Source organism: Thamnophis sirtalis, unplaced genomic scaffold, assembly GCF_051295495.1.
Source record: "Thamnophis sirtalis isolate CommonGarterSnake01/CBP01778 unplaced genomic scaffold, rThaSir2_p1.2 scaffold_5, whole genome shotgun sequence".
Classification (NCBI taxonomy): domain Eukaryota; kingdom Metazoa; phylum Chordata; class Lepidosauria; order Squamata; family Natricidae; genus Thamnophis; species Thamnophis sirtalis.
In genome coordinates, this window is record NW_028261385.1 from 21896822 (window position 1) to 21921872 (window position 25051).

A 25051-nucleotide genomic window follows, 5' to 3' on the forward strand; every position below is an offset into this window, starting at 1 on the left:
ATTCTATTCCACTCCAATCCATTCCATTCAATCCTATTCTTATTCTATTCTTATTCTATTCTTATTCTATTCTTATTCTATTCTTATTCTATTCTTATTCTTATTCTTATTCTATTCTATTCTATTCTATTCTATTCTATTCTATTCTATTCTATTCTATTCTATTCTATTCTATTCTATTCTATTCTATTCTATTCTATTCTATTCTATTCTATTCTATTCCATTCCATTCCATTCCATCCCATTCCATTCCATTCCATCCCACTCCACTCCAGCCAATTGCGCTTAAACTGATAAACTTGTATATTTTTGTATACTTTTATAAGGTACATTGTGTGCCTTATATATTTTTTGCATACACTTTAGTGTTTATTCTTCAGAATTTTTATCCACTTCCAGCAATGTTAACATATAGCAACTGGTAATGGTTATTTTTTAACCTTGGGAAAACTTTTAGTTCTCCATCTAACAAAACCCTCAGGTATTTGGCATTGAGGAAGAGCAAAGAATGTTTGGAAAAATGTGAAACTTTATTCTCAAAGAATGAGAGAGAAAGAGAACTGGTTTGGTGTTGATGTGCAGGAAACATTAACTACACTCCTGTGTCTTTCCTCCCTTTTTTGATGGAGAGGAGAGTTCTTGTCTTTGATTTTGTTCATCTGTCAAATCTAGCAAATTCATTCTAGTGTTTAAATGTGCTTTACCATGTTGGCTTGCTATAGACGCATCTCTGAGTTTAGTTCTTTAGCTCTGAATAAGATAGTATCTGGTATTTCATGTACAATCTTGGGCACATGATTAATTGTTCTGTACGAAAAGTCAATTTTGTGCAATGCTATGCAAATTAACTGTTAGTGAATAATATCCAGGTTGCATTTAGAGGCAATGTAGAAATGCCTCAGCCTATATAGGACCTTTAAAAAGGTTCAGCTAGGCATAATGAGTGTTTACTTTGCACTTGAAAAACATGTGAAGTTGCCAATCAGAGGAAAAGCAGATTGAATGTTAGGCAGGTGTTAAGAGATGCAGGTAAAGAGAACAGAGTGGGAATTGATCTTAGAATGGAAAAATGGAATAGTGTTGAGTCTGCACAGAATGAATGGGATTATTGCTGTGCAAGGATTTTGGTCTTTGTTCATTGGTGTGCTTTCATTGTTATATTAAAACAGCTTTATGGTAGTATTCACCAATGGGATTTTATTTTCTGTTTCAGTTTGGATTTTATTTTAGCATTTACATGCTCCAAATCAAGTGGATCTCTAGGCAATTTGGCTTCTGGTGGATTCACTCCTCTACTGGTGGATCTTCTTGACCACAATAGCAGGCATTAGCAACAGCACTTAGACTTATATACTGCTTTACATGCTTTACAGCCCTCTCTAAGTGGTTTACAGAGTCAGTATATTGCCCCCAACAATCTGGATCCTCATTTTACCGACCTGGGAAGGATGGAAAGTTGAATCAACTTTGAGCCTGGTGAGATTCAAACTGCCAAATTGCAGGCAGTTGGCAGTCAGCAGAAGTAGCCTGCAGTACTGCATTCTAACCACCGCGCCACCACAGCTCATTAGATTCAGCATGAGCTCCAGGTAGCATGAAGTGATTGGCTTTTGGTAGCTGAGGACAATGGGAGTTATAGTTCAAAGGAGCCAGAAGATACCAGGTTGACAAAACAAGCCACTGAAGTCAGGAAAATTACCAATGACTCAAAAAGGAATAATTTATCTATTCTCTTAATTTCTACCTCTCGTATCTTCCTCTGCTTTTTGTTAGAGATCTGTGCTAGGTTGCACAAGACGTCATTCTGGGTCCAATGGGTTCAGTAAGTAAGACTGTGGCTCCTTGTGACTCAGGATCCTTGCCAATGAATAATAACTTATTGGCATGACTGTAAAGAGAATTCTGTAGGAATCTTGCAATTTGCATTTTGTGGTTGGTTTTCTAGAGTTTCCCAATTGTAGAAAATATTTTATTTTAACCACTTCCAGAATATATTTTGGATTTTAAATAATTGTTCCCAGATTTTTCAAAGCTGTACTTATATTAATGACATTTATTTTTAGAACATATATTTTTTCATTGGTCGTAAAGCAACTCCTGTCTTGTCACCTTATTCTAGACCGGACCATCAAGAGGAGGAAATAATGGAGGAAAACTATTGAAAAGTGCCAGTTGGTGAATCTCCAGATTAGTATATGGGTTAAGATTAGAAAATTGCTTGCATGCCATTCGTGCATGATTTTGGCAGTTTAACAAATAATTTATATTTATTTAAGGCTGAGGATATAGGCAAGTTTTCAAAGGCTGTTTTGGGCATTCTGGCACTCACAATGTTATATTCCTAAGAGATTATTCTGTGGATTAGTTCCCTATGTGTACACCAGGGGTGGGTTTCAGGCAGTTCGGGGCGGTCCCAGCGAACCGGTTGGTCGGCGAACCCGGAAGTAAGTAACTTCCGGGAACGCCGAAGGATCCACCCACCCGCCCGCATTTCTTACCCGGTTTTGACGAGTTCTGCGCTTCCACGCATGCGCAGAACACATACAGCACCTGTGCGATCCTCCAGGAGCAGCTGGAGCATCACACAGGCGCTAGTACGCATGCGTGCACTGCGCGCGTACACGAGGACGCCGCCAGCCCTGTTCCAACCGAACCGGAGAAACCCACCCCTGGTGTACACTAATGCTCATGGCCTCGTCATGCATGCTGAACTATCCTGAAAATATGAGCCATTTACATCATAAACATTTGATAGTCTTTGAAGCTGTCTTTGGAGATTCTCAGTTATCCAAGAGATGCTTTTTCAAAAGGCAACTGGACTGTGTTTTCCAGTAGGAGGAGGAAGAGGAAAAAGAAGAAGAAGGAGAAGAAGGAGAAGAAGGAGAAGAAGAAGAAGAAGAAGAAGAAGAAGAGGAGGAGGAGGAGGAGGAGGAGGAGGAGGAGGAGGAGGAGGAGGAGGAGGAGGAGGAGGAGGAGGAGGAGAAAAAGAAAAAAATCACTTCTCATCCAAGAAGGTTCATCAGTTGTGGTAGGATGGTGGGGGTAATGGAAGAATTAGTTGGGACAAGACATGGTGTGTGTGTGTGTGTGTGTGTGTGTGTGTGTGTATTGGAAGGATCATATTTCTTTGCAGTTATCTAATCTTTAGAACTCTGCTCAAGATCTCTTGAGGCAGTTTATCTGTCCCCTCAGGGTTACCTGGTATCAGGGTGCAAATGGAGGTGGAGCTTTCTTGGAATTGCTGCAAGGGCTGTATTGTAGGTAGGAAATAGGTGATGTCTTATCCCTCCCCCTCTGTTGCTAGAGGGCTACTCAATGTTAATATAAATGGTCTCTTTTACCCCTCTTTCAAACCAATGGTCCCCTCTGTCCTCTTGGAAGTCTTTAAAGTGTTAGGTAAAACTTTGTCCCTCTTCTTAGGGTAAGCAATTCCTCTCTTCTGGCCCTCTGTACCCTTTCTTTAAATGTAGAGTGCTGATCTCAAGGGATGAGTTAAAATTGAATTTGCAGAATAAGAAAAAAATAGAATTTGCAGAGTACGCAAGGAGAAACAGCAGAATTAACAAGGAATGTGACAGTTGGGTGAAGGCCAGGGTATCCAGGATAACTCAATTCTATCAAAGTCACTGAAAGATCACTCAATAGTTTCGTTTCTATGCAGAATGTCATTGATTGAAATAGAAAACTAATTTAATAATCAATGAAGGCACGCTGACTAGAGAGTGGCGACCTTCCAGTAAGGCTGAGCTTTGAACAACTATGACAAACGTTCAACTCATTTAGATATGCTATGGTCTTTTGCCACTTTAGTGCCAAATGTGTTTCTCCCCCTTAGATTTTATTTGATATGGCCGTCATTCAAGGGGAAAGTGGCTTATCTGAAATTCTCTAGCCAGTACCTCAGTGAATGTGGCCATTAGCATGAAAGCCATCTCATTGCTCTGATGGTGACAGAAAATTTTCACCTAAATAAATTGTGTGCAAATTCTTACCTGGTATGTAAATCTATATCATGACAGGAGAAAAAGACCAACCATGTGCGCTATCCAAGACCTTAGAACCGTGATGGTGAACGTGAGGTGTTGCCCTATATCAGATCCAGTGTGCGTGCGTGTGTGTGCTGGCCAGCTGATTTTCGGCCTTCTGGAGGGCGGGGAAGGCCATTTTCACCCTCCCCAGGCTTTAGGAAAGCTCTGGAGCCTGGGGAGGGCGAAAAACAACCCAATGGGCCTATTGGAAGTCCAGAGACTTCAATGAGGCCTGTGCGCATGAACGTGGTGGAGTTGGCGTTGTGAGTGCATGCACGGGGGGGAGGGCATTGCATTATGGGTGTGGGCACGCACGTACGCACGCTATATAAAACATGCCCGCACCCTTTTGGCACACTGGCAGAAAAACGTTTGCCATTACTGCCTTAGAAGATTCAGCTCAGTTTTAAAGACCAACTGTATCATTAGAAAGTGAATCAGGGAAGGGAAAGGAGAGGAGGAAGGAAGGAAGGAGAGAAGAAAGAGAAGAAAGGGGGGAAGGAAGGAGGGAAGGAAGGAGAGAAGGAAAGAAGAAATGAGGGAAGGAAGGAGGGAAGGAAGGAGAGAAGGAGAGAAGAAAGGAGGGAAGGAAGGAGGGAATGTAGGAGAGAAGGAAGGGGGGAAGGAAGGAGGAAAGGAAGGGGGAAAGGAAGGAGAGGAGGAGAGAAGAAAGGAGGGAAGGAAGCAGGGAGGGAGGGGGGAAGGAGAGAAGAAAGGGGGGAGGGAAGGGGGAAGGAGGGAGGGAAGGAAGGAGGGAAGCAAGGAGAATAGGAGAGAAGAAAGGAGGGAAGGAAGGAAGGAAGAAGAAGTAGGAATGTTGTAAGATAAGATGGAGTTATGGGATGCCAAGAAAGCAATTTCAAGTATATTGTCAACTGTAGGGGAAAAATGTTATAAATACATATTATTAATAATAGTTATGAGATCATATAATTGTGAATGTATATATGAAATTAATAAAATTTTCAAAAAAAAGAAAGAAAGTGAATCAGATACAGGAACTCCTTGCTTACTGACATTAAGTGGGGCTGGGAACCCCATTACTAAGAGAAAGATCGAAAGGTGCAACATTACGGGACTGCCAACTTGCAGTAGCAGATCAGGCACTCCCAGTTGCTATCATTAGGTGTATATCACATGCTCACAGTCATGTGATCACCATTTGTGACCTCTCTCTGGCTTCCCCATTGACTTTACTTGTGAATCTTGCAAATGGCAAACACATGGCCACTTTGAATATTTAATTGTGAGGTGGTTGCCAAGCACGCAGAATGCAATCATGTAATTCAGGGCTGTCAAACTCCTAGCCCGCAGGTTGGATGCGGGAATAGGGCGGCATAGAAATGTAATAAATACAAATACAATACAATACACATGGTATATATCAGGACTTTTTCTTCCTTTGCTAAACCGAGCATGAGCGCATGGTTTAGCAAAGGGGGAAAAAGTCCTGATACATCACGTGACGCCACCGTGACGATGTGAGTTTGACACCCGTGATGTAATTGCAGGGTGCTATGATGTCATAATTGCGAGTTGGTTGCCAAGTGGCTTAATCATGATCACATGGTTGAAGGGATAGCAATAGCACTTAGACTTATATACCGCTTCATTTTGCTTTTACAACCCTCTCTAAGCAGTTTACAGAGTCAGCATCTTGCCCCCAACAATCTGGGTCCACATTTTACTCACCTCGGAAGGATGGAAGGCTGAGTCAACCTTGAGCCTGATGAGATTTGAACTGCTGAACTGCAGCTAGCAGTCAGCTAAAATAGCCTGCAGTACTGCACTCTAACCACTGCGCTACCTTGGCTCTTGCTGTGATGGTCACAACTATAAGGACTGATATAAGTCCCCCCCTCTTGTTTAACACCATTTTAACTCTGAAATGTCCTTGAACAAATGATCATTAGATGAGAACTACCTATTTTTAGCATGCTAACTTTTTGATTTGAGAAAAGTGCAGCACGACTTTACTCATTTTATTTATAATTCTGTTTTCCTTTAATCCTCAGAGTTGGGAGGAGGCCCTTGTGGGAGTTTCTGCTTCATGTACCAGAGTAAGTTATTTCACTTCGGCTATTATGCCATTTAAGCCAGTGGGAAAGTGGGACATCTTTTGCTCTTCACCTTAAGAAGCAAATTGCCTTGGGCTGTTCTTGCGTTGACTTGCTTTTTTATATGATGCAGTTCTGTGAATGTTTTGCTAAAGGATTAGCTCCTTCCATAGATAGCATCAACGGAGGGGGGAAAAAACCTGCTGAAAATAAATTGGCAATGTTGCCCTAAACATAAGTGGCATGAAGGTCTGAGAAAAGAATTGCACACCATTCTTGTGATAAGTCCAGTACAACACAATCTACTGCGATGTACACCCATCATTCTATAATTAATTTAGTGGCAGCTCTTTTGCTATTTCAAAAGAAGCAAAGGCAGTTCTCATTGTGAAAGTTTTCTCTTGTCAAATTTAAGTGCTATCATTATCCATTATTTTTCTAGTCAGGCAAAGTGCTCCTGATACAATTCGCTATCTAATTTTTTAAAACCCGGAATAACACTGCCAGAAAGCATTCAAGAAAGTAATATGGCAGAGAATACGATTCTGTTAATTGAGGCAACTTAATAGAGGAGGATTTTCTCCCCCCCCAAAAAAAAACTTTACTGAATTTCAAAAAAAGAAAGGAAAGAAAAAGAAAAGAAATACAAAAGAGCAAACTTTCCCAAAGCCTTAAACGAATATGAAACGTTGCACATTCTGGCACAGCTTTGAACTATTCTAAACTATTCATAATTTCTAACAATGCTCAGCATATCAAAAGTGATGCATGGCTTAAGTACTTAAAACCATTTGTTTAGTGAGTGATTAAAGTTACAACAGAATTGAAAAGGTGACTTATGACTTATCCTCGCACTTACAACTGTCCCAGCAGTTGGAAAGTTCATGTAATCAAAATTTAGATGCTTGACAACAAGCATGTACTTTTTTTACAATGGTCGCAGCATCCTGAGGTCATGTGACTTGCCTTTGCAATCTTCCTCAGCTGCCTTCCAACAAACAAAGTCAATGGGGAAAGCTGAATTGGCTTAATGACCACGTGATCCATTAAACAACTCCAGGATTCACTTAACAGCCATGATAAGCTAGGACCAAGATTGTTGGGTGCAACTCTGTAAACCTCTTAGAGAGGGTTGTAAACCACTGTGAAGCAGTATATAAATCTAAAATTAAAACTAGCACTGTGAGAGACAGAATAGGAATAGAAGTCAAAATAGGCAAGAAAATGTTAGGAGAACACTTATCCACTCTAGATGAGTTCAAATTCCCAGCACCAATTGGATTATACTCCAAGGTCCTGAAGGAGCTGTCAGACCATTGAACAAAATGTTGCAACTCTCTTAGAACACCAGGGAAATACCAGAGGACTGGAAAAGAGCTGGTGTGGTTCAGTGGTGGGATTCCAGTTCGCACCTAATCAGGAGAACCGGCTGGTAACTTTCTAAGCAGTTTGGAGAACCGGTTGTTGGAAGAAATCTTTTGTTTTTTCCCACTTTATAGGGCTAATCCTGTAAGGAAGGCAGGAAGGAAACATTCTGGTGTTGTTTCTAGCCTAATCTTTATTGCCCTGCTTACAGAAACTGCCTTTTCAGTTATCCCTTATTACCATTGTAACAACTAAGACGAAATGCCCATCGATCTGAGTGACATTGACTTGGCCACACCCACATGATCACATGACCACCGAGCCCCACCTACCCAGCTGGTCATTAGGGCAGAGAACTGGTTGGTAAATTATTTGAATCCCACCACTGGTGTGGTTCCAGTCTACAAAAAAAAGGGATGGTGGTGGTGGTAGATCCAGGGAACTACAGATAAATCAGCCTGACATCAATATCTGGGAAAATCCTGGAAAATATTATTTGTGTCAGGGTTCCAAGTAACATACCCATAGCAAACAAAACTCTGAGGCAGGCAATTTCCTCAATGGATAGGTTTATTGAATATGCCATATTGGCACAGGCTGGTGGAAAACGGACTCTGAATATTCCCACTTAATTAACAGTGAAATTTTGTAAACTTTCTCAAAGCAATCTGTCACATGGTCCAATCAGGATACTGTCCAGTTGCTAGGTGACTCCAGTCCCCTCCTTCTGAGCACCTGTAAGAATGTCCTTGATTCCCACAAGAAAGTATTTTGTTTTGGTTACAACACCCCAACTATCTCTATTCCCTCCTCCCTATCCCTCTTCTCTGGCGTGTGTCAGCACTGAAGTGTCAAAATGGCCTGACTGAGGCCAGCTTCAGGTTCACAATTTGCACATTTGTGAGCATCTAGAAATGAACAAGATGATTCCTAGAAGAAGTAACAAGGGGCAGGTCATTAAAGAGAGTTCCAACCTAGAATTAAGGAGAAATTTTCTGAAAGTGAGAACAATTAATCAGTGCAACAGCTTGTCTCCAGAAGTAGTGGATGCACCATCACTGGAGGTTTTAAAGAAGAGACTGGGCGTCTTCTGCTTGAGCAGGAGGGTTGGACGAAGACCTCCAAGGTCCCTTCCAACCTTATTTATGTTCTGTGTTTTAGATTGGCACAGACATAAGAGTGAAAAAAAAGTTGTAGCTTCCATGCATTCTCTTTGGAATAAATAGGAATAGTATATTTTATGCAGAAAGAGGAGATGTGGTGGCTCAGTGGCTAAGACGCTGAGCTTGTCAATCAGAAAGGTCAGCAGTTCGGCAGTTCGAATCCCTAGTGCTGTATAACAGAGTGAGCTCCCGTTACTTGTTTCAGCTTCTGCCAACCTAGCAGTTCGAAAGCATGTAAAAATGCAAGTAGAAAAATAGGAACCACTTGGTGGGAAGGTAACAGCGTTCCGTACGCCTTCACCGTTTAGTCATGTTGGCCACATGACCACGGAGACGTCTTCGGACAGCACTGACTCTTCAGCTTTGAAATGGAGATGAGCACCACCCCCTAGAGTCGGGAACGACTAGCACATTTGTGTGAGGGGAACCTTTACCTTTAGGCAGAAAGAACAGCTACATTAGTTAGAACTGAGCTCAGTAGAAATCTTATCAAAGTATTTGGCTTCAGCAGTCAGCCATTAATTTATATCTTGGCAATCCAAAGCCTAACATATCAGCTCTATCATGGAATGAAATATGGTGATAAAGTTTACCTAGATTTCCAACTGTGATAGACAAGAAAATATATGACTTGATATTATTTTGTTGATATCTTTGACCGAGCTCCAGCTTCTAATATAATAAAAATAAAAGAACTTGTTCCTGGCAGTTTCTTCCATCATTTTATTGATGTTCTGGGAGTTAAAATGACACTTTATAAAGGAATACGATAAATCTTAGGAATTAAAGCCTAAAATGACTTGATTACCACCAGAGTTAGTTCTGCTTTCATGCCTTAATTTCTAGTAAAAGCGGCAGGCAAAGAAACAAAGCCCAGGGCTTTTAATATCCATCTTTCCTGCTCTCTGTAAAATCTTTGTTCAGCTTTTTATACAGATATATTACACATATCTCCCCTTGTAATTACATGCATTTTCCTTTATTTTCTTATCTTTTAGTAGGAATCACTATTTTCAAGAAATTCAAATGGGGAACAGTAAATGTATTCTTCAGCCATTATTTTGAAATCCAGCAATTTGAACTACCATTATTTCATGTTGATAAGTATCTGACGAGAGTTCCAGCAGCTTGGAATGCAGCATAGTTAATATTGCCAATAAGTAGATGTGTTCAGAATAAGCTATTTCTTAAGCAAGATTATGTATTATATCAAAAAGATATGTCTAGCACAGAGCACCATATATGGAGGTTGAAAATTAAGGTTATGAAAATTATGTGACCTATCCTTAAAAAAACAACAACACAGAAGCTTTCAGACAGAAACTTTTTAAGAACCAGAGGTGGTATTCAGCAGGTTCTGACCAGTTCTGGAGAACCAGTAGTGGAAGTTTTGGGTAGTTCGGAGAACCAATAAATAGCACCTCTGACTGGCCATGCCCCCATCTATTCTTTGCCTCCCGAGTCCCAGTTGATCAGGAGGAAATGGGGATTTTGCAGTAACCTTCCCCTGGAGTGGGGAGGGAATGGATATTTTTACCATATCCTTCCCCAACTATGCTGACCAAGCCATGCCATGCCCACCAAGCCGCACCCACAGAACCGGTAGTAAAAATTTTTGAATCCCACCACTGATCAGAACCTCAAATTTTCAATTGCTTGAAAAGTCTTTACAAATCGAGTTGTACTTCTGTCTGGGTGCCATCCAGACTGCAAAATAAACCTCACCGAGGACCAATTTTTTTAAAAATAATAATCAAAAGATTAATTAATTAATTAATGTTATCCTTAATCCATTCTGGACAAATAAATTTTAGAGTAGGATGCAATCAATAAAATTAACGCAAACCTATAAGAAACCCATGGTAATCAAAATGATTGCCAGGTACAAGACATTTATTTCAGAAAAAGAAAGCCAGAATGCCCCATTGTACATGATCATATGTCATCCATGAGACATGTGCCATAGGTTTGCCAGCATCACTTAGACAACTAACCAGAATGTTTTTTTAAAATAAAATTGTGTTGATTTTCTATTATTACATTTAATTAGTGCTTAATAAACATTGTATTGTCTGAGTTGTTTTATTTGCTCAACAATACAAATTATTGGATAATTTGTATAATCTATCCATAATGTTTTGAGTTGAGTTCTACTACTGAGCAGAAGGTCGAACCTAATGACATGCTGGGCCTTCAGACCACTGGTGGGATTCAATTTTTTTTACTACTGTGGGCGTGGCTTGGTGGGTGTGGCATGGCTTGATGGGCATGGCAAGGGAAGGATACTGCAAAATCCCCATTTCCTCCCGATCAGCTGGAGGCAGAGACTAGATGGGGGTGGGGTCAGTCAGAGGTGGTATTTACCGGTTCTCCAAACTACTCAAAATTTCTGCTACCGGTTCTCCAGAACTGGTTAGAACCTGCTGAATACTACCTCTGCTTCAGACTCTCTGGAAGTCTCTCTGGAAGTCATGCGAGAGGACCCTCCTCTTATGTGGTATCTGGAACCTCCCCAAAAATGTGCAAAAAATGGGGCGTGCTTTCCTGTTTTATCTGGAGGCTGCAAGGCCACATAGGAGTGCACTCCACGCTTCTAGGTCTCATGCAATACAGAACTGCCTTGAATAGGCATTTCAAAAAATACTTACAATTATGTCAATATTTATTTATTAATTAAATAAATTTAATGTGATGTATTACTGTTTGTTATGAATTGTATATCTTCTCCTCTCTCTCTCTCTCCCTCCCTCCCTCCCCCCCTCTCTCTTTCTCTGAGAGAGACATGTCAATAGAGCAGTGGTGGGATTCAGCCAGTTCTCACCTATTCGGGAGAACCGGTTGTTAACTTTCTAAGCAGTTCGGAGACCTGGTTGTTGGAAGAAATCTTTTGTTTTTTCCCACTTTACAGGGCTAATCCTGTAAGGAAGGCAAGAAGGAAACATTCTGGTGCTGTTTCTAGCCTAATCTTTATTGCCCTGCTTACAGAAACTGTCTCTCCAGTTAACCCTTATTACCATTGTAACAACTAAGGCGAAGTGCCCATCGACCTGAGTGACATTGAGTTGGCCACACCCAAACAGTCACATGACCACCGAGCCTCGCCTACCCAGCTGGTCATTAGGGCAGAGAACTGGTTGGTAAATTATTTGAATCCAACCACTGCAATAGAGTCAAGTTAACCAGTTTTTGATATACCCAGTCCAAAAGATTTGCCACCACTGCTCTAATCCCTACTTGGAAGTAGCCATCGATGACTTTCACCACCTCTCTAAATAAATGGTTCCATTTATTGCTTTTGAATTGTGTTGTTTTTCCCTGTGGAGAAAATAGTCCTTTTATTAAATTGGAATCTGCGTTCTTCCCCCTTAAATCCATTATTTGAGCCGCAGTGGCACAGTGGTTAGAATGCAGCACTGCAGGCTACTTCTGCTGACTGCTGGCTACAGTTTGGCGGTTCGATTCTCACCATGCTCAAGGTTGACTCAGCCTTCCATCCTTCTGAGGTGGGTAAAATCAGGATCTAGATTGATAGGGGCAATATGCTGACTCTGAAACTGTAAAGCACTGTGAAGTGTTATATAAGTCTAAGTGCTATTGCATTTCCTGAATGCTAGAAGGACGCAGAAGAAGTCTTGAACTTCTTGTCTGTTTCAGATGTTTGAAGAGGCCTATAATTTTGCCCAATCATTCCCAAGACTAAGTATTGCTAGTTCCCTCAGTCTCTCTCTGTAGTTTCTATCCTGATCAACTTCTGAAGACAAAATTGGAAGTGGCAGGTTGCCACAATAAAGCACCAACTTTTTGTACCATCCTTACTTACAAGCTGCCTCCCTGTTTAAGAAAAAACTAATAAACTCAAAGGTAAGGTAAGATGAACTTTTTCTGGATGATTCTGGAATAATTTTTGTGGCATTAGGGAGAAATCTTCCTATTTGCTTCTGGTAAATAAACTTTTGATGACTAATTCTCTTCAGAATAGCAAGCATTTGGGGATGAAGATCATTCTCAGTGGTATCCAGTGGTTTACCAGAGCACATACAACTTGCTCTGAAAAATTGCCAAATGTCCCTTCCAGTCTCCCCAATTTTCCCACCCTGATTCACATGTTTGGTGATTATTTCCATGGGGTGGGTGGGTGGGTAGGAAGACGAGGGAGAATCCTTTTGTTCTTTTCTGCTTCTCTGCAATTGCACAAAATATGACATTTCATTGCCTTAAGCATTGAGGGTTTTTAAAAGAGAACACAAACTTAGTTTTTCAAAATGTCATTATTGTTCTTCCAGCGGCAACATATGCTTGTTTTTAATATTATATAAATCAATATACCATTGGTATTTACAAAGTCCTTCTAGTAGAGTCATGGCTACCATGGGTGTAGAAGAAACCTAAGAAAATGTTTTAAATCAAAATGAGTATGTTGGCCAAATTCAGGCCACGTTAGAGGAAATCAATTAATGAGATCCATTTTTAAAAAATAAAGTAAAATGAAATGAAAACAGCCTTTTGTATATGGGATCTGGATCACAGCAACATACACTTCAAGAAGCCACCAGGAAAAAAATTCTCTTTGTTGGTTCTTTAAAGGTAAAGGTTCCCATTGCACATATGTGCTAGACGTTCCCGACTCTAGGGGATGGTGCTCATCTCCGTTTCAAAGCTGAAGAGCCAACACTGTCCGAAGATGTCTCCGTGGCCATGTGGCCAGCATGACTAAATGCCAAAGGCCCATGGAAAGCTGTTATCTTCCCACCAAAGGTCGTTCCTATTTTTCTACTAGCATTTTTACGTCCTTTCAAACTGCTAGGTTGGCAGAAGCAGGAACAAGTAACAGGAGCTCAGTCTGTTACGCAGCAGTAGGGATTCGAACCGCAGAACTACCAACTTTTCTGATTGACAAGCTCAGTGTCTTAGCCACTGAGCCACCGTGTCCCTTTTGGTTTTTTATGATGTCCCATTTACTAGAGTCAGACCTTACTGGGTAGATGAAACAGCACCGATGTTGCAATCTGGAAGTGGGTTATAAATTGTCTGCTATATAAATGAGGAATCACAACATGTGACTGTGGCATCACATCTCGTGACTAAGAGTATGGCTTTCTTGCATTTTTGTGGTAAATTTGTATATAATTGTAGAATAATGTTTAAAATAGTTTTTTTTTCCTTAAAAGGAGAGAAGAGGACCTGGAACAAAAAAGAGAATGGACATAAAGAGCCGAGGTGGCGCAATTGTTAAATGCAGCACTGCAGGCTACTTCAGCTGACTGCAGTTCTGCAGTTCGGCTGTTCAAATCTCACCGGCTCAGGGTTGACTCAGCCTTCCATCCTTCCGAGGTGGGTAAAATGAGGACCCGGATTGTGGGGGCAATATGCTGACTCTGTAAACCGCTTAGAGAGGGCTGAAAGCCCTATGAAGCGGTATATAAGTCTAACTGCTATTGCTATAAAGGGAATAAAAAGAATTTATTGGATGGGAATCACAATTTGACCTATTAACCCCACTCATTACATCCAGTGGTGGTATCCTGCTGGTTTAACAACCAGTTCGGTGATTGCTTTGCATGCGCATCAGCAGTTTTAACAAAACTTACCCTCCACGTTACTTCTAGGGAGTAACACAGCTGAGGCGCGGCAATCTGCTCTGCCGCATGAATCAGCTGAGAGGATATAGGTCAGTAAAGTGCAGGGCCGGTGAGGGGGGACGGACCAACCTGATCGTCAGAGTTACCGGTTTGCTCGAACCAGTCCGAACCGGCTGAATCCCACCCCTGATTATGTCATTGCTTCCATCACAAAGACTTTTGACTTTCCCCAAAACATTAAGTGGCTGTCCATTTTACCAATAGATTGTTTCTCCCTGACTTAGTTTTCCAGGTTGCCCAATCATCATAGGAGGATTTAAATATCTGTTGAGTTGAGGAACAAGAAAGAAAAGCAAGAGCAAATGTTTGCGCGGATTGAAATCTGATGTTGATGGCAGCTTGGCATTGAGTCCTGGGAGACGATTTTACCATTTTTTCCACATTTTGTTTAAGACTGAATTTCCTCTTTACCCACACCCTGAAGCTATGTGTGCCTGACAAAACATAAAAGGCTCTGCATTTTATTTGTATGTGATTTTTATCCCATTGTGTCAAAATCTGATTTTTAATTTCTCAAATGTCTTCTTTCCTCATGGGAAAATGTCTGCTTTTCTAGTGTAATGTCACAGAGTTTGAGAATGTATTTATTTTTTCTTTTAATTTCTCCTGGGGCATTTTGGAGCCTGCTCTCCCACACGTTGGAGAACTTACGGGTGTTGTTTCCCAGAACACATCTTTCCATTATTCTGAAGCCTTCCTGAGTGCTAACATTTCCCCATTTCGAAAAGCCCTACAAGGAAGAGTTTCCCCTTGATTCATTTCTCTATTCATTATGTGCCTAGGGTACCTAATTCTGGGTGAGTTTTCAAAGCTATTCACCCCTTCTCTTGACTTATAAGGACCCAAGAGCAGACTAACTCAAAGTCTGGGAAAAGAGACAGGTTTTTAAGGATTATTTAAAGGTGGGGAGGGGACCAGTGGTGGGATGCAACTGGTTTTATAACCGGTTTGGTGAGTGCGTGCTTTGTATGCATCTGCATCTATTGCATGTTTCACGCACATGCACAGCATTCAAAACCCGCCCATTTTAAGCTTAAAAACTTACCTCGATGTCAGTGCCGATGAGTAAAACAGCTGATGTGCGGCAATCTGTGTGCTGAGTGAATCAGCTGAGCTAAAAAATAGGGAAATATAGGACAGGAAAGGGCAGGGGCGTGTGGGTGGAGCCAATTGCTCACCAGAATTACTGGTTCACCCGAACCGGTCTGAACCAGCTGAATCCCACCCCTGGAGGGGACTATATTAATTTATGGCAGAATACTGTTCCAGAGGGAAGCTGCAATAACAGAGTAGGCTCACTTTTGGGGTCCTGCTCATTGCTTAATCAATGGGACACAAGGCAAGCTGATACTGTTGAATCATCATACGTTTGCAATTTAATTGAAGAGTTTGAGGTCAGGGAGGCTGTTGACTTCTGGAGATTTGGTTAAAAGTGAAAGACAAGATTTTCTTGTCTATGGAAATTCTCTGTCATCCAGGTCTTGGTTATCCCAAAGGTGCTTTTTCAAGAAGCAACTGGATTTATTTTGTTTTTCCTTGGAGATGTTGTGCTGGTCATGCAAAAAGCTTCTTTCAGTACCCCACCAAAAATGTCTCACATCTTATCTAAAACATTACTTTGACATTATTATGACAATACTGGATTAGACTTGCCAAGAGGGTTCATCTGATATTCCCATCTGCAAGGTATGTGTTTAGCCAAACAGGTAAAGTGGCAGTTAATGGTGTCAGTCAGAGCTGAAAACGCTTCTTGGATGAGAAGTGAAAGCATCTTCAAGGAAAAACAAAGACAGTCCAGTTGCCTCTTGAAAAAGCACCTTTGGGACAAAAGATTTTCTTACACTCATTAGCACGCACATGCACACACACACACATGTGCGTGTGTGCACACACACACACAATTGCCAGCAGTGTGTGTGTGAGTCCTGCTTAGAAATAAAATTATCAAAAGGACACCAAACTCCATCCATGAAAATTTCAAAAAAACAAACAGCTTTTTAGGGAAACATAAAAGAATAATCTGTTTCTTTAAATAGAATTAAAATCCATTGGGGGGAAATGGATCACCTATTAAAAACAATATAAGGTAAAGGTAAAAGTTCCCCTCACACATATCTGCTAGTTTTTCCTGACTCTAGAGGATGGTGCTCCTCTCCATTTCAAAGTTGAAGAGCCAGCGCTGTCTGAAGATGTCTCCATCGTCATGTGGCCGGCATGACTAAATACCGAAGGGGCCCAGAATACTGTTATCTTCCCACCAAAGGTGGTCCCTATTTTTCTACTTGCATTTTTAACATGCTTTTGAACTTCTAGGTTAGCAGAAGTTGGGACAAATAATGGGAGCTCACTCTGTTATACAGCACTAGGGATTCGAGCCACTGAATTCTGATCTTTCAACTCGACAAGCTCAGCGTCTTAGACACCGAGCCACCAGGTCCCTTCCAAGAAGCAATATACTCCCATCCTAAGAAAGAGTAAAAACTTTGAGGAAAGTAACATGTCAGTTTGAAATAAAGGAAATGTAAGAACACATCCTCAAAATTAGATAGGGAGCTACAAGATATGGCAACAAGAAGATAAGCAGCAGAAAACCAAATTTGGGACAAAAAAGACATGTAGGGTGTAAGAAGGCATAACTCTATAGGGGCAAAATGACATATGTGCTCAAGCAAGGCACAACTCCATAGACAAACATACATGTAGCCTAAAAGCAAGGTAACAAGGTTACCCAAAAAGGTAACAGCTTTATGAAATTTTACTTCCCTATTTCTGAAAATCAATTGTATAAAAGATTGTGCTTTGCTGTTGTTCAGGGTCTCAGCCAGAGATGGATTGCTCCCGGTTCGGACCGGTTCGAGAGAACTGATAGTAACAATTGGGCATGGGCCAAGCCGGTAGTGATGGCTGGCTGGCCATGCCCCTGAACTGGCCCTGCTTCATCTTTGCCATGAGCATCCACACAACTCCCTCCTGGTGCATACATACAGATAAGCAGCATGGGCTGCTCAGGGAGCCCAGAGGCTTCATAACCACCGCCTGCTAAGTGAGATCGAGCCTCCCCGCCTCCTCGATGCACAGAGGCAGGAGGGGACAGTTTTGTTTGCTCCCTTTGAGCTCCAAGGGGTGTGTGTGTGAGCAGCCAAGCAAGCATGTCAAGATCTGCTGGCTGCCTTTAATCTGCAGTTTACTCATGAGCAGGTTTATTTATGAGCAGGGTGCTTGGCAACTGGCAGATTGCTAGCTTGTTCACGCGGCTGCTCCCCCCCCCCCCCCCCCCGGAGCTCACAGGCAGCGAACAAAACCACATACTCTTTGGACCCTCTAGCTCGCATGCATTCAGCTCGGCACGGCTCCGGTTGCTGCTTTCTTGGCCTTAAAAAAAAAGTTTTACGGCATATTTTATTTCCCATGTCCAATCTGAAACATAAATTTGCCAAGCCACGCCCACAAAATGAGCCACGCCCACAGAACCAGTAGTAAAAAACAATGAAACCCACCCTTGGTCTCCTTTAGCTGCTAGGACTCTTTTGCTGAAGCACTTCAACAAAAGTTTCTGATAAACTGCACCACATGTTTTGATGTCTCTATTGTCTTTTTGCGCCAGGCAGAATCCAATTTGGGGTAATATTGGCTTCATTTGCAGTTCCATTCCCAATTATTCCACACATGAAATTTGGTTGCATGCCCTTACTCCTTTCTCTTCTTTGTTGCACATTTGGTTGATCTTTTCATCAAGCTGTCCACCAAGATCTCTTTGCTAATCAGCCAGATTTAAAGAACAGAATACGGTACATGTTCTTCAAGGGAACATGGGAACATTTTGTTCCCTATTGTCTTTTCCTGAGACATATTGAAAAAGTATGCCAACAAAATCCACTGTTTTTGCCACCAGAGTGTGGCATGCAGAGGTGGGTTTAACATAAGTTTACCACCAGTTCACCCCACACACGTACACTCGCTTTGAGAGCATGTGGACCTTCTGTGCATGTGTACAGATTTCTTTGCATGTACTTTGTTCATGTGCATGGCTTGCATGCATGTGTGTGGCTTAGAAAACATGGCTAAATAGGCGACATAGAGCCAGGGAGGGTGGGCAGGCCCACCTGCAGATTGCCACTACCGGTTCGTTCGAACCAGTCCAAACCGGCTGAATGGCACCTCTGATAAGAAAGAAGTCTGAGGGGTATAATAGGAAGCTGTGTGAAGCCACTGGTTGACCATTTATTCCCTGTACTGAGCTATCTAAAACACCACAGCTAAGAGTATGTGGAGGTTATACATGGGGTAGAAACGTGTGGCACAGTCTTTTTTGAGGTCAGAATGTTCCATAACAAAATGTTTCTCACACTCCCATTTTTGAGGCCTTTTCAGTTTTGGAAAACTGAACCTCTGTTAGCAACAGTGCCAAGACCAGGAATTTAAAAATCTGTTGCAGTATAAGGCAGCTTCATCTCCAGAGGATGTATGAAATATGTCCCCAGTTCCACATGTGAAATAGGAAACAAAGCTGAAGACGTATTTTGAAAGTTCTGCTCTTCTCTTTGAAGGTGAAACTTCTTAAGGTGAAGTGTGGATACTGCTGGTCTCAGATCGTATCTTATTCCTCTTTTAGAAAAATACATTTTGATATTTGGAGTTGTAGAGAACCCTAATATTCTGCATAACATCTCTGCAATACAGAGCAGTAAGTTTGGCACATTTGTTTTCGGAACTGATCTTGTTACGGAACAAGCTAGTTTGATTAAGACTTTAGTTTCTAATGGATCAGTGGTGGGTTACGACCGGTACACCCATTCCGTTCTGGTGCTCTGGGGGGCCCGCCCACCCATCTCCTTATTGGTATTTGGGGTTTTGGGGGCTTCCATGCCTGGAGCATACGGCGCCTGCGCGATGCTCTGCCTAGCAGCTGAAGTGTCACGGAGCATCGCAGGCAGTAAGTACGCATGCACGAGCTGCACACGTTCATGTGGTGCAACCATACCAGTTGCAACGGGATCCGGAACCCACCACTATATGTTTTCAATTGCAGGAATAAAGCAGACTACAATGCTCTTGAAAGAATGGCTTCAATCTTTCCTGTCAACATGCATTTTGAATTCTTCTTTTCTTGATAATCTCTGAAAATAATAAAAGATCACTTCAGATTTATCATTTTATATTGTGTAAATAATTTTCTCCTAGCAGTAAGTTCTGATATCTACAGTATGTTCCAAAATTGCATAATGCACTTAAGTTAATTCAGAATATCATGTATAGAAGATATTATATTGAGAAAATGCCATTTTCATTGTATTTATTTTGTACAATGACAATAGCAATAGCAGTAGACTTATATACCGCTTCATAGGCCTTTCAGGCCTCTCTAAGCGGTTTACAGAGAGTCAGCATATTGCCCCCAACAATCTGGGTCCTCATTTTACCCACCTCGGAAGGATGGAAGGCTGAGTCAACCCTGAGCCGGTGAGATTTGAACCGCTGACCTGCTGATCTAGCAGTAGCCTGCAGTGCTGCATTTAACCACTGCGCCACCTTGGCTCTTGAAATAAAGACTATACCATGTAAAAGGTAGTAGTTAGGCCTCTAACCAATTTGCCTTGATCTCTTCTATGATATTTCAATTCATTTCCTTTCTCCTCTATTTTTCTACTATTCTTCATCCCCACCACACTTTTGACATTTCATATTCTTTGGTCAGAGATTCCATTGTGTATACTACACAGAGAGGCCCTTTCCAACTCAACTCAACTCAACTCAACTCAACAACTCAACTCAACTCAACTCAACTCAACTCTATTTTGGGTTTTGTGCCAGAAAGCACCACAATAAATTAAACAGACTATAATGATTAATAAAACTTTAAAAAAGGCAATAAAATTACACAAAATACATCATTATAGTAACTGTAGAATTAGGGTAGCTCTTCCACATGTAAATGTCCCCAACACAGCCTAAAGTTTAAGCTTATTGCTATAAATAAATCTTGAGAAAAATATTTCATCTTTTAGAGCAAGGAGTTTTTTTTAAAAAAAATATTGCATAGCCATATAGCAATTAAATTCTTTTTTATAGTTATTATTCTTACTGAAAAATATTATTACATTAGTCAAATACAAACTAAACCCAGAGAAACAAAGAGAAAAAGGAAGGAAGGAAGAGAAAGAATACTAGCACAAAGAAAGAAAAGAAAAAGAAAGAGAAAAAGAAGAAAGCAAAATAAAGAAAAATAACTCCTCTTGAAATCATGGCTCCTGTTTGAGGATCATGATATTGAGATTATAGCTAGGAGCATCTTTGTCTACCTTAGACTGGCATATCAGTTGCAGTTTCTTTTTGGTTCAGGAAGTACTTATAACAGTAGCTTGTTCCTTATTATTATGAAATGAAAAGATTGTAGTGTGAACCTATTTTGAGCTGCCTTTGAAGAAAACTGAGAAATGCAGTTGGTTCAGAATCCATGGTGAGATGATTGCTTGGAGTCAGATTTTTTTAAAACATTCATTCATTCATTCATTCATTCATTCATTCATTCATTCATTCATTCATTCATTCATTCATTCATTTTATATGCTGCCCAGCTTATTATCAAAAGAAGTTCTTCTCAATCAGGGGTTTCACATTTTGTTACCACTGGTTCACCCCATGTGCATGCTTCAACACATGCGCCTGACCTTCTGTACATGCACTTTGCTTGCACGCACACCTCCCGCACATGCGCCTGGCCTCAAAAATGTGCCTAAATAGGACAGCATAGAGCTGGGGTGGGCGGGCCAGCCCACCTGCGATTTCCGCTGCCGGTTCAGGTAAACTGGTCTGAACAGACTGAATACCACCTTTGTTCTCAATTCTGGTCTTAACTTGTTGTTTTAGAGCCTTTGATGGTTTATGTTTTTGTGGTTTTTTTGGATCGTAGGATTTTTCTTTATATAATATAGGAATGTTGGATGGTTTGGGTTTTAATCAAATATTTGTTCTACGATAAAATGGCTTTTAACACATTTATTTCCAGCATCTTCTTGTAGTAAACCACATGGAATCCTGTAACTAGGAATTAGCCGAATCCTTGTTAAAAATAAATAATCTATTATTTCTCCAAATGCTAGAATTCGGGCTAATTTAGAATACAGGTAGTCCTCGACTTACAACAGTTCATTTAGTGACGATTCAAAGTTACAATGGCACAAGAGTGATTTATGACTGCTTTATACATTTACGCTCTTGCAGGATCCCTGTAGTCATGTGATCAAAATTAAAATGCTCAGCAATTGACTCATACTTATGATGCTTACATGTCCCGCAGTCATGTGAATCATCAATGGGGAAGCCAGATTCATTTATCAACCATGTTACTAAAATTAACAATTGTGGTGATTCGCTGTGACTAGAAAGGTCGTAAAAAAATGCTAACATTCACTTAAAAACTGTCTCACTTTAGCAACAGAAATTCTGGGTTCAGGAAAAAGGTTTAGAAACTCTATTCATTGACTTTTACTTACAAGATGCTATAAAGGGGTAATGTTATTGGAGGATTTTTTGAAATAGCTAATGAATGCCATTATGTGGTTGTGTCTTTAAGTATGACTGATTTGAGGTAAAAGCACATTCAAATAATTGTAGTCAAATGAGAATTGTGGTACACTGATAGTAAGAATGAACAAAGATTTTTGAGTTAAAGTGTATAATCTAATATGAACTATAAGTAATGACTGTGGAAGAAATGCACGAAAGTTATCCAATCGACACGCTTTCTACAAGATGTAATGAAGGATTATTCTTTTTTTGTGTTTTTGTTCAATAAAAATAAAAATAAAAATAATAAAAAAAGAAATTCTGGGCTCAGTTATAGTCGCAAGTCAAGGGCTACCTGTAGAACTCCGCCTCCGGTGCATGGACATTGAAATCAGAGATGGTATTCAGCCAATTCTGACAAGTTCTGGAGAATCAGTAGCAGAGGGTTTGAGTAGTTTGGAGAACCTACAAATAGGTTGGCCCCATCCCTGCTGCTTCTCAGCCTCCCAGCTGATGTTCTTTTGTTGCCCTGAACAGGAGAACGGAGCTGGAAAGCAGGTTAGTGGGATGGGGAAGGAATGGGGATTTTGCAGTATCCTTCCCCCAGGAGTGGGGGGGAATGGAGATTTTGCAGTATCCTTTCCCTGCCACGTCCACAAAGCCACACCATGCCCACAAAGCCACATCCACAGAACTGGTAGTAATTTTTTTTGAATCCCATCACTGGTTGAAATGGGGTGGAAAGGTTCTGTGAATTTCTTTTAAGTAAAAGAAAAGTCCACAGCATAGATTTTCTCTGGGATTGTAATGCCATTACTGGAAAAGCCCAATGTGAAAATGTTCTCTTAACGTCTTCCCTAGATATTTAATTGGTATATGGAAGCCAGTGAGGATACAGACCACATCCCTTGGTTATTTCACAATTCACTAAGTGCAAGAACATAGAACAACGTATCTGACTCATAAGAATTTCCCTGGTTTCTTTAATTCTGCGTTCATTAAGAAAATGAGAATGTCTGGGGGGGAAAGGACCAATTTTCTGTTTGGTATTAATGTAAAACAGTTAGGGGGAATGACATGAGAAACTAGCTTGTACCTCAGGACCTTGTTAGTAGTTACATAACATTACAATGGCCAGGAATAAGGTCATGTTTTGAAAGTGTAGGTAAATTCATGCATGTCAAATTCTTTAATTGTTTTAGCCTCGCTAATGAGGAGGGAGAATCTGTTTAGTAACACATATGTTTCTCTGCTTAGCAGATGTTGCACTGGGAGACCAAATGGCTGGTGGTCTGGAAGCCAATTCCTGTGACAATTGATTGAAAGCACTAGGTATGTTTATCTTGGATTAAGTAAATACTAGAAATGTGTGAATCAGCATAAATCCTCTCTGTGTCAACATTGCTTAGACTCGCATGTCATTCAGATCAGGTAAACATAGAAACTTTAACGAAATCTGCAATATTGCTTCAGATTTTAGTTATAGACGGTACTTCCTAAATGTTTTCAGTGCAACTTTCATAGCATTCCATAGTTTATTATTTGCATATGAGTGTTGTAATATATTATTTTTGTCACAACTTTTCTTACTGTGGCTTAATTTTTAACCAAATATAGCCCATGTCTGTGTGTCTTCTGTACATAGGATAATTTCCCCCCAAGATTTTTGTTTATAACTCTCACAGACGCCTCATGTTTTGTACATAATGACAACGAAAAAATGAATAACGATTGTGAGTAGATTGTACACATTTCCCCATTTTTCCCATTTCAGAATCAGTTTTGTGCTTCTGCAATCTTACCTGGTTATCTCTGACTGGCAAATCATTGAGCTGAATTATTTCCAGTTCAGCCGTGATATCTTTAAAACTGCAGAAAAAATTAGTATTTTTTTTTAAACATTAGGTTGTCCATTTCTCCATTTGTAAGAATGTTTATCTCACCTTCCTTCCTGGAACCTGGGATTCAGCTCCACCACCAAATATTTTAAGGATGAATGGAGTCTAGATAGCATTAAATCCTCTGACAGGAGGATATTTTTGTTCTTTCTGACCTACCTACAGATTGCTTTGATGGACTTGGACACAGAAGCAGTCTGAATTAAATGATATAAAGCATTAGAACTGACTTAAACAAGTACAGGTAGTCCTCAATTTATAACATTTCATTTAGTGAGAAAGTTCTACCAAAACCACACAGGAAAAAGATACACTACCAAATACAGCATTCAGTTTTGGTCGCCACGATGTAGAAAAGATGTGGACACTCCAGAAAGTGTGCAGAGAAGAGCAACAAAGATGATTAGGGGACTGGAGACTAAAACATATGAAGAATAGTTGCAGGAACTGGGTATGTCTAGTTTAATGAAAAGAAGGACTAGGGGAGACATGATGGCAGTGTTCCAATATCTCAGGGGGTTGCCACAAAGAAGAGGGAGTCAAATTATTCTCCAAGGCACTTGAGGATAGAACAAGAAGCAATGGGTGGAAACTAATCAAGGAGAGAAGCAACTTAGAACTGAGGGGAAATTTCCTGACAGTTAGAACAATTAATCAGTGGAACAGCTTGCCTCCAGAAGTTGTGAATGCCCCAACACTGGAAGTCTTTAAGAAGATGTTGGATAGCCATTTGTCTGGAATGGTATAGGGTTTCCTGCCTAGGCAGGGGGTTGGACTAGAAGACCTCCAAGGTCCCTTCCAACTTTGCTATTGTATTGTATTGTATTGTAAACTGCATGTAAAAGAAGGTCGCTATAGTGTATAGTTTTAAAAAAAGGAATACTTACAAAACCTCCATTAGCTAACAGTATATATTAATAAGTGATTTGCATCTAAAAAGAGAAAGGAATCATGGTAGTTCAGTGGTTAGAGTGCAGTACTGCAGGACACTTCTGCTGATTGCTGGCTCCTTGCAAATTGGCAGTTCAAATCTCACCAGGCTCAAGGTTGACTCAGCCTTCCATCCTTCCATGGTGGGTAAAATGAGAACCCAGATTGTTGGGGGCAATAGGCTGACTTTGTAAACCACTTAGAGAGAGTTGTAAAGCACTATAAAGTGGTATATAAATCTAAGTTCTAGTGCTACTGCTGTTAGCAACCATTCAAAGTTTAAAAGGCCTTAAAAATGACTTAGGGCTGTTTTCCCCTCTTATGACTACTACAACATCCACATGCTCATGAGATCAAAATTCAGATGCTTGGCAATTGATTCATATTTATGACGATTGCAGTGTCCTGGGGTCATGCGATCAGCTTTTGCAACTCTCTGACAAGCAAAGTCAACAGGAAAGCCAG